Source organism: Mytilus californianus, unplaced genomic scaffold (genome assembly GCF_021869535.1).
Source record: "Mytilus californianus isolate M0D057914Y unplaced genomic scaffold, xbMytCali1.0.p SCAF_8, whole genome shotgun sequence".
NCBI lineage: Eukaryota > Metazoa > Mollusca > Bivalvia > Mytilida > Mytilidae > Mytilus > Mytilus californianus.
Genome location: NW_026262734.1, coordinates 92,701,238 through 92,719,458, shown reverse-complemented (window position 1 = coordinate 92,719,458; position 18,221 = coordinate 92,701,238). Strand labels below are relative to the sequence as shown.

The following is an 18,221-nucleotide window of genomic DNA, read 5'->3' as shown; positions in this document are numbered from 1 at the left end:
AAAATCACATCATTTAAAACATTGTATACATTATTCCCTACAGTAAACAACACAATCATACCGAGAGTACACTAGTTTCAATTTTTCATGACCTAAATGGTAACCTTTTTCATTACAAGCATATACTTAAACAGTACTACCATGGCATCTGTCTTCAATTACTCTTCGGTGCCATAATGGTTAAGAACGTAATGCATTAACTGGCTTAGCTCGAATCTCGTTTTCAACAAAGGGACCAATGTTTCGGTTTCTTATAAGTTTCTGCTGTACATACTTGTCAATTGCTGATCCAACTATCTTTGCAAAAGTATTGGTACGCATTCGAAGGTCCGATAAAGATTAGAGTGTAAATTTAATTGGCCAAACAAACTCTAAAATTATCAAAAACCCTTGATCATGATAACTGAGAATTTCGCTAGTTGGAGATATTCATGTCAGTAATAACTGGCAGTTGACAGCTTGATAGTTGTTTTATCCTGTAAGATAACGTTTAAATTATATCTTTAGTGGCTTAACAAAATTCAGCAAAGAATATTTACTTAAATCTGGATAACACGAGAAGTCCGACTTGCTTTGAAAACCATAAATACATAATGTTACAGTTAGAAGTGTAAATCTGCATGTCATATACTCATTACCTGCAGCAAGATCTAACAAACACGGGTACACATCCAAATAGTTGACGGCTCATATTGTAGCAAACTACTACTAACAACATGAACAATAGGTTTATCTAAATTGTCGCCTGATACACTAGTTTTTTTATGTACAAAAGAAGAAAAATCCATTACATCGATCTTACAGTTGGAAAATAGCACACATGAATTAACTAACAAAAATGCATAAAACATGAACCATCTAAATGACTGATTGTCTTGTATAAATCCGACTTTCAATTCTAAGGGTCACTTGTGTATTTGTAAAGCACGGTGTGTGGTTTTGCAGAAGGTTTTCATATTGAGTCATATGTGGTTTTCCTTCAGGAACATGTTTTCTGCAGAGGGAAATAACTTCTCATCCTCAAAATTTTCAAATTGATCATCAGATGTTGGCGGAAGATAACAAACTGAAAACAAAAACTCCCCAGTAGAGACCGACAAAATTATGGCACAACTAAAATCGGCAAAAAAAAATAATTGCATAATGATTGTAATGCCTAAAGGTAGTAAAAGCTGTTTCTTAAAGTTTTGCAATTTTAGACTGCTAAATAGTTTTAAAACCAGCTGTTATTGCCATTTATTTTTTTGTTTGATAATGGTTCATACAAATAAATTTCTTTCTTTCTCTCAGAATCAGTTGAAGAACCGGAGTCTGTGTCACTTAGCTTCACTTAGGATTAGCATTACGATATTTAACTAGTGGTTATTTGTGTGTATCAAATCAAAATAAGGTGACATGGTATGATTGCCAATGAGTCAACTATTCACCCGAGTCAAATGAGGTTCACGTTCTTCGATTGTTATCAATCGTAAAAAACACAAAAGAATTAATTTTATTGACCGATATTTCTATGAATAGTGAGGAGACTTTCACTCTTCTTACCAAAAAGTATTTATTTTGTCTGATTTCGATGATTACAATGACAATCGCTACGTACGTACATGTATCTGTCTTAAAATATTTCGTCATTGTTGGTTTAAATTCATGTGAAAGTATTGAACTTAATCATGTACGCAATCGTGGATAAACTTCAAACTTCATCAAACGAGTAAAAACTGAGAGTTTAAAGTTCACATTAAATACTCTGTTCGATCCACAAATGGGGATGTACTTTCCCCTGACAAAATCTCTTATACGGTGTCATCACTAAAGCTAATAAAATGTGCCTTTACAACCCGGGAACATGTAAAACTGACGCTGACATTAATTATAATTTAGAAGACATTAATTATGAAATATAAAAGGCAGCACTAGTTTACCGACATTTAAAATATTCATGAAGAAGACACAAATCAAGTTGCAGCTTAAAATCTGATGGTATCGCATGAGCTTAAGAATGAGCTAGACCGGGTAAGCATGCATAATGTTATAAATATTTTCATCATAAACGGTCTACAAAATAAGATAGTTAGCGATAAAAAAGAAGGCTGTAAATTGGAATTGAGAAAACAAGCATTTATTTACACGCATCAAATGTAATCAAAAACAGAATTATGCAAAACATTTTTTCTTTAAGTGGTCCAAAAAGGTTGTATACACTTTCCTGTGAATTTAAAAATTATAAACTATATACTTTCAGTTCAATATTCTTTCAAGAAATCATAAGAGTGTTATACTTGTAAGTTTATCACAATGAATGAGACATTTTGGGAGCATGTATATAAATAGATAATATCACGTTATGTATTGGTATATAACATAGATTATGTTATGCTTATGCTGCTTATATTGTACAAAGAGAGCAAAGAGCATTCGCATTTTTACTATGTATTTGACCACGAAAATTGTAAACCTTGACTTTTAAATCATAGCTACGTGTATTTATTTCCTTCAACATCCCATTTTCCTTTGTATGACAAGAGAAGACCAGGCATGACCATAATAAACTGAAGACAAAAAATAGTGCAAAAAGTTTGGTTCGACATCTGGTTTGCATATCATTGTCGATTAACAATAGGTCAAAAAAGTGAAAATTAAGTTGTTCATATACTAGAATTATATACCTATATGGATTCATGTCCTTTAAGAACAATAGGTCTTTCATTTAAGGAAACAACCCGGGCCATTTCTCAATGAAATATACTTCATTACTTACCTTGATTATAATGCATACTAGAGTCCGTTAAAACATTTAATTCTTGTGAAAGTAGTACTATGTTGATGCCAACGGAGGTTTTCTGTGTAATTTTCAATATGTAATGCTTTATTTAGGATTAAGGCAGAAACTTTATTAGAAATATCAGAAAACGTCGTTATCGCACAGATTACCCTTTCGAAAAGAACAATTTTACTTTTTGATAATGCATCGCTACAATAAAGTGACATTGCGTATAAGAAAGGTAAAACGGGATACAATTTCCTGCAAAATAATCATTTCATTAGCTGATATATTTCGCTCAATGTAGGACCAGCTAAACAACAATGCGGTTTCCGTTTTAAACAGTTGCATCAAAACATCGTGCAGTACAATTTACAACCACTGGAGGGCATCAAACGTGTTTACATTTCACTTACATTTATACGGAACTATGTGCTTCTGTTGATACATTGTATTGCAATAATTGCAACTCTTTAAAATGTGCAAATTTTTTTTTTCAATTTTCATAAACAGAATGACAGTTATGTTATTACTGGCGATAATTCATCCTCTTAGAAAGTTCGAATGGAGACAGTTTTACTGATCTTAGAGATATCAAAAACTTTCACATTTGTCATTTAAATATATAAACAATTTGCAGTAAGAATTTGTTGCTCGTACTTTATAAAATTGTCGACTAATCAATACATTCTCTCTTAAGGTAGACTCTTCTTTTGAAGGTATCTTAGTTACTGGCTTAAAGATACAGCACAGAGGCCGTACTGACCATGGAGGACATAACTATGATGGTATGATTGTGAAATTTAACAAGTATTGGGGGATAAATGTGATATTTTTTATCTGACAAATATAGTGAATAACCTTAATGTTAAATGTAGATGTTTTTTCTACCAATAGAACAAAGTTATGGTTTGAAACACTGACTTTTAATGCTGGTTTAAGTGATTGTTATCATTAAGATCTACTTTTACAACGCTATACACCATAGTGTGTTAACATCAAGACACAATATACATTTTTTTAAATGTTTGTGTCTGAAAATACTTTAGGGATCTTGACAATATTAATGTTTTACACGATTCAAGTTAACGTATAAAAGAGATTAACTTAGTTTACATTTATTTTGAAACTCGATATACTGAGATAATAACTTCTCATGTACCATGAACTATACATCTAAAACTTGAGAAAAGCTTTTTTAACAACTGAGCGCATTTGTTGCTATCTTACACATTTTTTTTTCTTTTTACATTTTAATCTACTGTATGCGCTGTTATTAGCTGAAAAGGATTAACGAGTCTTGTAATTGAAATAGTTAGATCAGTTATTTCATTTCCGATAAACATGCAGATATAATTGAATTACTTTTTTATTTACTTATATTTAAATATTAAAAATGTGTAAGTATAGCATACATATATCTTGTGTTAGATATTATCCCAAATAACTAATTAACTGGGAAACTTAGCCCAATGTTGTAAGCTCGGTAAATTGTTACACAGTATGTGCATTAAATTATATAATTGTGTTAACAAAATAGGCTAGAACTCGTTTATATATCAAATTATCAAAACACTAGACGAAAAACTGTTTTCCTCTAAAGTAAACCTTGCCTGTAAGTATACTATTGGTCGTTGATACTAGTCAACATTACAAATATGAAAATGCAATTTATTTTATTACATTTTCCAGTTGTCCTTACTCTAAAGACAAAACATGTGGAATTTGAAACAAATCTTTCCGTTACATGTATAGTAGAGCATGAATGTACGGTGAACTCGTGGTCGGTAAAGGAACAAAACGGAACATACGAAACTATAGTCAGAGAGTCAACACCATTCAACAGAACAAAGTATGGAGCACAACTGAGTAAAATGGAAAGAAGGACCATTTATATATTGATTATTTATCGTTTGGAAAAAAATGATGTACATAATGACTACCGCTGCGATTGCGATACTCACTCCGGATACATAACTGACATGCATGACAAACTTATATGTAAGTTCTTAAACATAGCATAATTTAGTTAAGTACGATAAGCACGTTTTCCAGTTCATGTTTAAATCTTAATGAAAAAAATAGTGATGGGCTAAAGTAAAAACGAAACAATCATTCTGTACATTATATCATTTATGAAATATTCCATACTGCATTTTGCAAAAACTGAAAAAGGTTTGTTTGTGAAATATTGAAACCTTAACGATTTGCTTATTTTAGTCTTTTTAGTTCTATTCAGGGTTTCTTTTTAAATGTTGGCTAAATGTAAAACTGCACACTCACTTTTTCGAAAACTATTAGTGCACGTTCTCTCTTTCTTTCTCTTGAGTAGTGACGTTGTCGGAAAATTGTTAATCTAATTCAATGGTCCTCCCACTTATATAGTTCATATTTCATATTAATGCATACAGGTTTTAATTACCGCTTGGATCAAAAATCAAATATGATTTCTTGAATACTTGAATAAGTTGAGGAGTTATATGACCAAACAGGACATAAAAAAGCGACGATCTAAGGTCTAGAATGCCGGAAGGAGTTGAAACCTTAATTTCTTGAATTTAGAATTGTTAACAACGGATGATTCAAGAAAAGTATGAAAAATTCATTTAAGTACCGATGCACTTAACACTTAGCTAAGTTCACCCTTGGGGATTAGCAGTCAAATAGAAGGCCTTTGAATAATGTAAACTTCTCACTTACACCATACAACATTACACCATGCATCATTACACAAAACACAGAACAAGGGAACAGTTTGTGTTACTCTCAATGTTCTTTCTATGTTAAAGAGAGGCAAAAGATACCAGAGGGAGGTTCAAACTCATAAGTTGAAAATAAACTGACAACGCCATGGCTAAATTATTTCACTAAACAGCTAAGCAACATCATGATATCTTAACCAGTCGATATTTGGAAAAAAATAATTTTCTTAGTCGTAGGAATGGAGAACTGTTGATGAAGTGTGTTGTACAATTAACAAGGTCACATTACACACTATGTTATAAATTGTGTCAGTTTCTCCCGCCACATTTCTGTACTATATGTACAATGTAGTAACCATTTTTGGGGGTGTTTTTTTCGGCCAGTTACGTCCAAAGCAAAATACTTTCGAATTATACGAAGAAAAAGCACCTCTCCAGATCTGAAAAAGAGAGGCAAAAGATACCAAAGGAACATTCATACTCATTTAAATTTAAAAAAGAGAAAGACCAACAGACAAACAATAGTACACAAAACACAACATAGAAAACTAAAGACTGAACAACACGAACATCACCAAAACTGGGGGTGATCTCAGTTGATCCAAAAGGGTAAGCAGATCCTGCTCTACATGTTGCACCCGTCGTGTTGCTCATGTTAGTACAAACCCGGTTATAAGTCTAATTCGATAGGTTACAGGGAAAAGGGGACGGGATTGTAGTCACGACATTAGGAACATATGCGCTATTATATGTGAAACGGATATTCCATAACAGTCACCCAACTTGTGATGGCGTCCATAAAACTCACGAAGGAATGCTTTCAACTTCACCACTTAGAACTCTTGGTTTAATAGCTTCATTGTAAGCAGCAACCCTCTATCAAGGAAATCGTGTTAGGAAATAAAAGCCCTGGAATATCGTAAAAATGGGAGACATATACTCCGTATGCAGGCGCTGCTGGAATGTTATTACATAGAAATGGAAAGTTCACAATTGGGAAGCTGAAATCAACTCTTTTCTCGTAAAGTTTTGTTTTCAACTGACCATAAGGCTAGTGCAAATAAAGAAGTTAACCAATTTCTTCTTAATTAATTTTACGCTAGGGCACTTTTTGTCTGTTCGATTTGCTCACCCAATTTTGTCAATCTAACGGAACTATAAACAACTGGCATACCAATTGGAAGTTTAGCTAGCTATAAAATCAGATTTTTTCACTTGTTCTGTTGATTGACAGCGTTTAATTTTGACAGTTTTTATGAACTTCTCCTTTTAGAATTTTCCTTGGAGCTCGGTATTTTTCTGATACCTTTTTTTCTAAAGCTCTTACAATCCTTTTCAAAGTACGGCATATCTGGTTGTTGTGTGTACTTTGTGGATGTAATAATGCTGAATTACAAATTATGTTACCGCATAATGACTGCCTGTGTAAGGATGTTAATTATGACGAAACGTCAACTTGTATGGTTTGGGAAGGTTTTGATCATATTTAAACTGTCCAAACAATTTGTGAAAGCTAGCAATATTTATTCAAATATTCAAATATTTTTTTCCTCATTTTTATGACATCACTGTGACACCACATATGACATATCTGCATTTAATGTCCAGATTGTTTCAATTTGTTAATAAAAGTAACTAAACTTTGAACGGCTAGAGTATAATAGTAGTTTCGTATTATTAAATCCCTAAGATTCTGTTCATTTTCGACCAAAAAATGTTAAAGACTAACAAATTTAATAAGAAGATACAAAGCAAGGTAAAATAATCCTATGTCATCGGGAAAAATTTGTGTGCTCTTTTAGTGAAGTTCAGACAACAAATAATATTTAATTTCCCCTAATTGCTAAAATGTGTGCACAAAAAAAAAGGAGTATGGAGATAAGTGACCAACGTTCTACTTGAATCAGTTTTTGTTTTAATTACCGCCATAAACAACAGCAGCTGACATATTTTGGTGATATACATGAAACCATTTTATGATATATGTTCAAAGAACAATTCGTAAACACTCAAAGGGAAATAAGTAAACCACAGAAAAAAAACCTACTTCAATATATCAGTCAAAATTTAAACTATATGGAATGGTGTGTTAATCTCGCATACCGAAACTATCATGATTCAGTCTGATATAATACATATATCACGCCCAATGATTAAAACCAGTCCGGTTTAAATCAAACATAGTATCCAATTTTTTGTAATATACTAGTACTGGTACTAACTCCAGAAACAATTCTGTACACAGTATTTTAAACATGATATCAGTATCCATGTGCATTGTTTTTCTATTTTTTTCTAGTTTGGGGTAAACAATTGACCATTCGGGTTCTTTAAAAAGTAAATCATGATTCTCTGCGTATATTTCGTCGAATAAATATTGTACAACTAATGATTTTAGATAATTTCATAAATATTCAGATGCAGGTGGTTTATAATGTTTCAAATTTTGTAAAATGACACTTGCTTTATTGAATGATATCTTACCTTTGTAATTTATCTGTCTATCTGAAATCATTTTTTTCTAATTTAAATTTTTTAAGTCAATTTTATCAGCTTTTTGGTTTTGTCAAGTGCGTGTAGGCTTTGTGTTATAAATTAATATACCATAATCGTCCTTTTCTAATTTAAATCGCTCACTTTTCTCTTATTTCATCTCCTATTCTAATTTCATTTTTTAAGAAGGCAGACTTTTAAAAAATGACAATACTGGATGGCGTTAAACGGAATACATATCAACACTTATATTGTTTTGAGAAATCATTGATAATATTTGTTTAAAAGTGTTTTTTAATGAATAATAATGAGCTTTGTTAATTGTCCTAGATCCGGGACAATATACAATTGCACATGTCAGGGGTCTGGTACGCAGTGACCTATTTGTTATGAAGTGTTTAAAATTTGGAACTGTATACAAAGTTTTGTTCTGAACTTTTTAACAATAATGAATATGCTGGGGAATATATTATTTGTCAACAGGTAAAAAAAAAAACCAGAACCTTCTGGGGAAAAACAATTGAAGTATATAAGGAAAGAGGACTGTGTTTACATAGTTTCAATATAAAAGATTAATAAAATAAACCGTTTTAGAATCTAATGCATTCTGGTGAATATTTCAAACCGTGTTAATCAAAACGTTGTGATAGTTTTTAAACATCCTAAACAATTGAAATTCAACCAATGACATTGCGTTATTTTCATTTTATGGGTGTGAAAAATGAAATTACCCATAGTCGTTTAAATACTGAAATGGCAAATTGGCGAAAGGTTATCAATAATATCCAATATAGACCATTTGAATAAATTTCAATATAGGATTATCAAGTATAGTGGAAGCTTCCGGACATACTTTATAAATTACAATTTTAGATCTTATAAATAAATATATATAAACAGGTCATCATTTTATGCCTTGAAGCAAATTTCATTGAAAGTTGGTATCGTCCGAGTTGATTCTTCAAATGAACATAGTCTGACGTTGATCCATTCATGTGACGCGCAGTTTATATTTTGTTTGTGGTGTCCTGGTGTGCTGTCGTAAATCCGTTGTAATGTATTATTATAATATTTTTTATGTATTTCTCTGTGTTGAGTGTTCTTGCGTTTTTTTGTACTGTATTCCAGTCACGTAGTATTGTGATTTTGGCGATATTTTAAACATTTTCATATAAGCAGGAGGTTTGGCTAGCCAAAAAAACCAGGTTCAACCTACCATTTTTTCTTAAAATGTCCTGTACCAATTCAGGAATATGGCAGTTGTCATCTAAAGTCCGTTTCTATGAATGTTGGCGTTTGCTTTTGTTGTAGTTTAGTGTTTCTGTTGTTCCCTTGTTTTCCTCTTATAGTTGATGTGTTTCCCTCGGTTTTAGTTTGTTACCCGGATTGGTTTTTGCTTAATCGAATTTTGACTATTGAACAGCGGTATACTACTGTTGCCTTTATTGAGAAATATTTACTTGCCTGTTATATCCGGACTAACTTATATACCTATATTGAGTTATTTTCCTTCAGAACTACAGGTCTTTCATTTGAAGAATCAACTCGGACGATACCAACTTTCAATGAAATTAGCTTCAAGGCATAAAATGATGACCTGTTTAATGTCATTATTTTCTCTGATTAGAATACATACATTAATTTACTTGAACATTTGATTCGTTTGATAGTTATCGTGTGTTGTTGCAAATGGGGGTTTTACTCTTTCATAGGTTTAAGGCAGAAACAATCCTTTCCTCCGTTTATGGGACTGAAATACCAAAAATCGTCGTTGACTGGACGCAACAAACAATGTGAAGTTTTATTAATTTATCACTACAATAAAGGGATATTATATGAGATGAATTCAACAATGCAAACCTTTTAATAACACTTTAAAAGCAAGCCAGATTTAACACATTCGTGTGTAGGATTTTATTGATTCACACTGTATTTGAAATCATACTTTGACCTATGGATGTCCGTTTTTCATCTTTTTACATCTATATATACCTTTTACTCTATCAAGTGACCAAATATTCTTATTTTCTATAGAATAACAGACACGTACTTCATAATGGGTGTGGGGGAAGTATAATATTTAATCCTGATTCTCAGTTTTAAAAAAAATGTGTTGCCAGACAAAAGAGAGAACATTATTCTGAATAGTTCGTTAAAAATTGTTGAAAAGATAATTTGCTCTTTCGCGATAAAAATAACATGAAAAAAACACACACAAAAAACATAGCACCCCCTTCTATAAACAAAGTTGATACAATAAATTACTTACAAATTGACTTGTTTTTTCATACACCGTAACAATTCATTTGTATCTTGCTTCATGCATTAACAATATTATTTTTATTGTAACTGGATAGTAATTTCTAAAGTTTATATCTAGAATAATTAGTGAGTTTTATTTCATATTATAAATGAGCCGTAGGGCGTATTTAAACCCGAACGCATCAGAAAAGAATATCCCACTATCTTTGCAGAAAATAATATTTTTGACGGTATATAAGTCAGATAATGCATATTTTAAGGTTATACGACAAGAAAAACCTTAAAATATGCATTATCTATAACATATTTCTAAGGAATTATATTTGTGGACATTCAGGCCATTTATTTTAAATTTGTGATTATAATTTGTAATAATGGTGAAATATTTAAAAGTACTAAGCTTGCAGTTATTTTCTTTACTGTTTAAATTCCCTTTTCATCTCTTTGTTATCTAAAAGCACAGTATAAGAGCTTCCGTCTCATATTTTATCTTACAATAATATATTTAGTTATTTTGTATCGAGCCAAGTTTGTTTTTCAATGTACAATCTATACGAAATATGATCATTTGGCACACACTGAAGCTTAAGAAAAGCTCCCTGACTCATACATTTTATTATATATTTTAAATTTAAAAAATATCAACTGCATTTTGGCAAATTATCTAAAATGTCAATCGATTTTAATTTAGAATCCCTATCTGCTTTGAAACAAAACTCTTTCCAAAAACATAAGGTGACTTCGATATCGACTCGCATGTGACATTCGTCGATCAAAGCCCATAAAGAGTCAATTACTTTGATTTGTTAAAAAAAGTAAGTTCAAGGTTGCAAAGAATCGGAGAAGTTATTTTTACTACCTTTAAGAGTAAATTCATCTGAAATCATTGGACCAATTGCAGGACAGAAAAACATACTGATGGTGTCATTTTAGTTTTGAAATGGCCCTGATTGATGTGGAACAAATTGTACGCGCTCTATCTGGGACGCCATTATAACAGACACATAATTAAGAACATCTTTGTCACAAAGGCTGACATTATTTGTTGACTTGACTAGTATATCTTTTTTAATCCCTTATATGAATTCTGCTTTATGCTAGTAAACCACACAGTTGAGCTGGGTAAATGTACGTAGGAACTCCATACCTGTGTGGTTAATTCTGTGGACATAATCCAGCCATTTATAAATTATTAATTCGACCATTTTAAAATTGTTTAAGTTTTGGGTTTTTTATGAAGCAATGTGATTCTGAACAACGTCATTCCTAATCTTCCTCAAAACAAAAAGGTATGCCATCTATCTGCATTCTTTTCCTAAATTTGGTGTATCAAAACTTTGATAAGATCTTGGATAGAAGTCATGAGGGAACAATTAGCTAACGATTGGAATTTATATCTCCTTGTGTAAATGTTAAAAATGAAACGGTATTTCTTTTTTATTCACTTCTATTATTTTTTTTCAGTTAAAAAGGATACAAAGGGAACCAAAGGTAAGAAATTAAACACAGGTCTGACAACAACATGTATGACAATTTAAAGTTGCATGCATGAATAGATATTAAAGTAAATTAGGCGCTGAGTGTGTTTCTTTCCAATTGCAGACAGGAAATCAGGTAATAGAAAATGTGTAATATATTTTATTGATAAAGTACTTAAACATATGATGGATATGATTAATAAAATGGTTTCACATATTCTGGGAAGTGTGTGGTACTATAAAGAAAACTTTATGCATTATTACCTTTTTTATCGCTTTTCAATATTAGATGTTAACAGAATGTGCCAGCAGCATACATGTGTTTGATATTTGTATTAATGATCTATAATGAACTCGATAGAATTCCATATATTATTTTTTAATACAAAACAACGTCTAACATTAAAATTAAAGTAAAATTAGTCCGGCAGATTGGTGAAAAAATTGTGGGTTTGATGATAAAAGCACCAAGTTTGGCATGGTAGTAGTTCTGGGTGTTTCAAAAACTATTAGTTATGGACCCACCTTGCAATTTCAAGATGGCAGCTTTTCCAAGATTGCCGCCATAAAATATCAAAATCAGCATATATCACTTATATAAGGTCAGCTTTAAGACCAAATTTGGCATGACCGTAGTGCGGGGTGTTTCAAAAAATATAAGCTATGGACCCACCTTGCAATTTCAATATGGCGGCTTTTCCAAGATGGCCACCAATTATATATCAAAGTCAACAAATATCACTTATACAAGTTCAAATTTGGAATGTTAGTAGTGCTGGATGCTTCGAACAATATTACCTATGGACCAAAGTTGAAATTTCAAAATGGCGGCTTTTTTTCAAGATGGCCGCCATAAGATATCGAAATCAAAACATATACCTTATGTAAGGTTGCAAAGTGTTATGTTTTGACGTACCATCAGTAACACTAAGTGCCTTATGATACCAAGTGTGTACCACATTTTTTTTCTTAAGCCAAACAACATCAAACATTTCTGAAGAAAGTACAGAAAATCGTAACTACGGTACCATTCTTGCAGAAATATAGTCTACAACGAGGGATCACGTGTAGATACTGGCGTTATTCCAATATTTAAGCTAGACTTAACTAGAATGAAAACTTCTAGACTCAAACAGTTTTCATTAAGATTAGGTGGAGAGGACATAGTAATAATCTTAACAAAATTACAGTAATCTGAGGCTTGGCATGCCATTAGCAAGGCAGTTTCTTACTTCTTCTGTTAAATGATTATTATGGTGGTGTAATTTAACAGAAAACCGCAAAATTCGGCTTGTATGACAACGATATGTGAATACACTGCGCATACAGATAGTTCAGAAAGACAATGATGTACGCAAAAGTCTTTCCCACAGTCATCTAAAACATTACTTGATTAACGTTTGGGCAAATATCTAAATGCACTCGAATTATTCCATTGAGACAAATACGACGCTATCCATTTCGAAGTTACTTCTGTTTTATTCTTCTATAATACTACATTCAACTCAACTAGAACCATCTCTTAATATATATGACCCTTCTACCTGATGCTAGGACAAGTAAAGGAGGTAATAATTGACACAATGTACAGTTTACATTGGTCGTTTATGTATGATCCAATTATCCATTTATCTAACTGTACTAGAAACATTCAGAATTAAATATGTGGATCCTTTCGCGAATACTGTTGGTTCTACAACATACTTAATGTTTTGCAACAGCAGCGATGGACAATATTGACAACAACAGGAGTTCAACTACGGCTAAAGAATCGTCACATAGTAAAACATATTTCCATATTTCAGCTTTTTTCAGTCTAACTTGAATAATTCGTCATAACCAAATGCTTTGAAATAATATATTATATGCATTTCTCTTATATTCTCTGATACTTTGACCAATATATTAGGCGCCAGCACAACTGTTCGTATTATTGCTATAACTTAGTAACTAATAACATTAGTATAGACTAAGATTATCCTAACACTAACCAAATATAACAATGCGTTTCATTCTTACATCTTGTAAAAACCGTTTTTGGACATGCATTCTGTAAAATTGTCTAACCAGAAATATATGTATGCCAACCTGGTATAACTAGTTAATTGTGCAACTCTATCCTTAAATGGTATACATAAGTAAACAAAATGATAACATAGATAGGTTGAAACAGATGATAAAGAAAACATTAAGTATGTCTGGACATCATTCCACGCATTAAAGCCAAGACAAATGGCCACCCGCCTTTATATATCAGTCCGCATTGAACAATGTTTCTGAGGAACGAGACCCTGGTGAAAACTATGTAACAATCAAATAATGGAGTAATAAGGATAATTTGAGTCTACTTAACCATAACCACAATTGATCTGTAACATCAATGATTGAACTGGATGTGAGATAGTTAAGAGAATGTTCCTTCTGGTTTATATATGTGTAATAATACTGCTTATTCAGTGGTTCTTATCATTTTCTCATCATAATTATCCTAGTACCCGTGTGCAATATTATGCGATGTAACTATACAGTTCAAGTGTTGTAAACGTGATTTGAAAATGGTAAATGTAGATCAAGCCATGAGTTAAATAAAGAAAAAAAGAAAAATAACAAAAAGACCGAACTCCGACGAAAATTCAAAACGGAATTACTCACTTCTAAAAAGAAAAGGTTGGGCAATCGGATTGAATGTTATGAATAATAGTGCACAAATACAGCATATAAATATGGAGTCTTGTTCAGAAATGGATATAGTAATTAGCAAGTTTCAATCCACCTTATAAGCATATGAAAGCTTTAAGTTAAGGAATGTTTCGGCCTTTTATCTGTAGTGCTACTTCAAGTGAATGCGGATGGCATATACCCTATTGGATATTTATCACAAAGGTATCAGCATTTTTGAATGAGCTAATAAAATGTGGTTGAAAGATATTGAAACGGTAAATAAAAATGTGTGAGGACAATGATGCTATGTAAAGTGCTTTGTCAAATGTGGAGGGGAGTCGTGCAAAAACTAAATGGACTGTCCTTGATAAAAAGTTTGAAAACTGCTGTGAAAATATGTTGTTGTTTATATGATAAAGAGGATGAGAAAGACACCATGACACTCAAAAATCATTAAAAAAAACAAAGCGAGACAATAGTATGGATAACCAAAAAAAACGCGAAACGACTATCATCAGTCAAGACATCTAAACACAAATATCAGAAAATTGAACAACACCATACCCTCATAAAACAGGGAATGATCTCAGGTGCTCAAGAAGGGTCAGCTGCCTAAGTGCTATTGTTTAAAAAGCTTGATGAGTCACATCCATTATCACCAAATTTGTTGGTATTTGTAAAGTATCTAAAACTTAACCAAATGTGAAAGTTTGAAATGAAATAAAGTTTTCCATGTCTGTACGATGGATAAACACGACTTTCATTGGTTGACAACACAGATATGAAAAATAAAGAACAAAAAACACAACATCGGCAGCACAAACAACATGAGTCCCTTTTAATCAAAACTAAGGGTCAACGCAGGTGTTCCAGAAGGTGTTGTAGTTTCTGGCCATATGTTAGCACGAGTGATGTTACTCATTGCAAGTAGAAAATCGGTAAATGAGTCGTATTTATTGATCATGTTGATTCCAGTCGAGGCAAAATATACTAGAAATGTGACAAGGAGAAGTGGAAAATATAAATTATCATTTGTGACTCAGATGGTACACAGTAAAACAAATCCTAAAGGCGTCCTAAAAACGTTCGAGTGTTTCCATTTATGGGATCTTTGATTATATTGTCTTGCAAGTAGTATTGATATATCATTGAAAAACAATTCCTAGAACATAGTATGAACTGCAAATAGCAATTCGAAGAAAGAAATGAATACCAGCAGAGCCTTGTCTTAGTTTAGTTCGTTTTCACATTTTGGCGGCCATTTTGAAATTTTCCGTCATTTAAAAAAAAGTTTTAAAGTTTAGCATACCGCCATAACTTACGATAAACGTTGGATTACATTTTATATGCTTTTAAAAGATTTCTTTTGCACATTATTTGCTGTAATTTATACATGGTGGTGAATTTTTGACTGATTGGCAGCCGTCTTGAAAATGGCCGCCATATTGGATTTTTCAGAGTGAGTTCCTAGCTTAAATTGACAACCATATATAGATCTACAATTGTGCAACGTTTCAAGCTTTTATCATCAAACCCACAATTCTTTCGTTAAAGACACATAACAGCCTGAGTAGGATAGTTGCATTTTTTCAAATGTTTTTAATGTTTAGATACGTCAATAACATGCAACCCGAAAAACTTGAATTTTTTTTTCAAGAAAAATAAACACAGGAACTTGATTTTATTTTTGCATTTACATTAAGCACCCGTCTTATTTTTATTGATAGTTTTATCATGTGCAGCTTCAATCCCAGATTTTATTCCCTTCACATGTTCTAACTCATACATAAAACTATCATACCAGAAAAATAAGTTAATACTACAGCATGTTTTATTCGTAGATTCATCTCGTAATAATGTAGGACATATCTTGTTGGTTATTGGTGGAATAGTGATTTTGTCAATAATAGTTTTTTTCTTATACAAGCTGCTTAAGAAACGGAACAAGCATTGAAGAAAGGTAATTATCATTTATCATCTACTTATTACATCACAATCATTGTTTGTTAGCAGCTGTCGTTGATATTTTTGGCATTAATCCGTAATTACATGGCATCTTAATTTTGTTTCAAATGAAAAGATAGGATTGGGAGATATATTACAAGTATACGAATGAAAAGAGGGAAAACCCTAACGCAAACGATACACAACAGAACCCTTACAAAGAAAACTAAGGTTGACAACTACAAACCAACAAATATCCAAATTGTACTCGAGTAATGTTTAATATGACATTTTAGATAGATGCAATAGTAGTTTATCGATTTTCAAACCATGTGAATGCATTTTTATTACACAAATTAAGATTAATGAACTGATGAAAATGCTCTAATTCTAAGCAGAACGTGATCAGAAAAATTCGACAGAGAAAGTGTCTCTGCCAATGTATTAGTTCCGGGTAAACTTATCGATCCTTTGAATAAATTTATTCTAAAAGGTTACCAATTCAACATTGTAATTATACCTTTGAATATTGTTTTATTGGTATTAATATTGATTCTGTTATCAGTAAATTTAATATCAAACTTTATACTATTTGTAAATACATATGCAAATTCATGGCTCTACAATCTGTCGATACCTGGCATTGCACAAGGTCGTGTTTTTTTCTCTGACTCCTAATAACGTCTTTACACTAAATCCATTGGATGTTGGATGTGTACTGATTAATATTTAAGTCTTAGATACATGATTTTTTTATTAGTTGTTATTCGCTTTGAACTAACTGTCAGTAACTGCGAGAACTCTCAGATCTGTACTTAGTGTCTTATTTATTGTGGGGATGTATAAATACCCGGCCACGTGCGGTCTGTTTATTTGTCAGATGTCTTTCTGCTTTGTATCGATGTGTTTCGAAACTACATCCCGTCATTGTGTTATAGTGCTATGGTACATTTTTGTATTCTTGTCTTTCGTTTTTTGCTAATGTGCTTTGTCTATATATATTTTGTTTTTTTTCTTTGTTGACATATTTGTTTGTTGTGATAGTGATTAAGATTATAACACAACGTTGACCGCTGTACCCCTATCTTGACATGTTTACCTATAATGTCTTTGATTTGTTCACACATTGTTGTCAATATAATGGAATTGTATGCGCCTGTCATACAAGTGAGAGGATATGCTAGATATAAACCAGGTTTAATCCACCTTTTTCGACATATGAAAATGCCTGTACCAAGTCAGGAATATGAAAGTTGTTATCTATTAGTTTGATGTGTTTGAGCTTTTGATTTTGCCATTTGATTAGGGACTTTCCGTTTTGAATTTTCCTTGGAGTTCGGTATTTTTGTAATTTTACTTTTTGATGAGTTAAGTCCTTTTCAACTGATTTTTATAGTTTATTCTCATGTTGTACTGTTAAACAACTGTCCCAGGTAAGGAGAGGGTTGGCGCCTTCAAAATAATTATAACCCCAACACTTTCTGTATGTGCATGTCCCAGGGCAGTAGCCTGTTATTCAATGGTTGTCGTTTGTTGCTGTATATCATATTTGTTTTTCGTTCATTATTTTGTACATAAATCAGGCCGTTAGTTTTCTCGTTTGAATTGTTCTACATTCGTCATTTGGAGGCCTTTTTTAACTGATATGCGGTATGGAATTTGCTCATTGTTGAAGGCCGTTCGGTAACCTATAGTTGTAAACTTTTATGGCATTTAGTCTCTAATGAGGAGTTGTCTAATTGGTAATCACACCACATCTTCTCATTTTTATACATAGCATATGCCGATAAAAAACTCTTTATTACATATTTCCTTCAGGGATTTGAAAAGTGACATTGTTTAACGGTGACTAGATACATATAAGATGTTTCGGTACATTCAACATTGAAGTGTTCTTTCTTGTTTTCATAATATGCTGTTGTT

General features: G+C 32.1%; 1 long non-coding RNA gene across 1 annotated transcript in view; it reads left to right on the top strand.

Moving 5' to 3' along the window:
- Window positions 1-18,221, top strand: part of LOC127711393 (uncharacterized) — a 52,354-nt gene that overhangs the window by 32,388 nt on the left and 1,745 nt on the right. The window contains exons 2-5 of the long non-coding RNA XR_007986670.1: window positions 3,478-3,546; window positions 4,451-4,759; window positions 11,680-11,706; window positions 16,196-16,314. This is a non-coding gene — a long non-coding RNA (uncharacterized LOC127711393). The remainder of the gene's footprint in view (window positions 1-3,477; window positions 3,547-4,450; window positions 4,760-11,679; window positions 11,707-16,195; window positions 16,315-18,221) is intronic.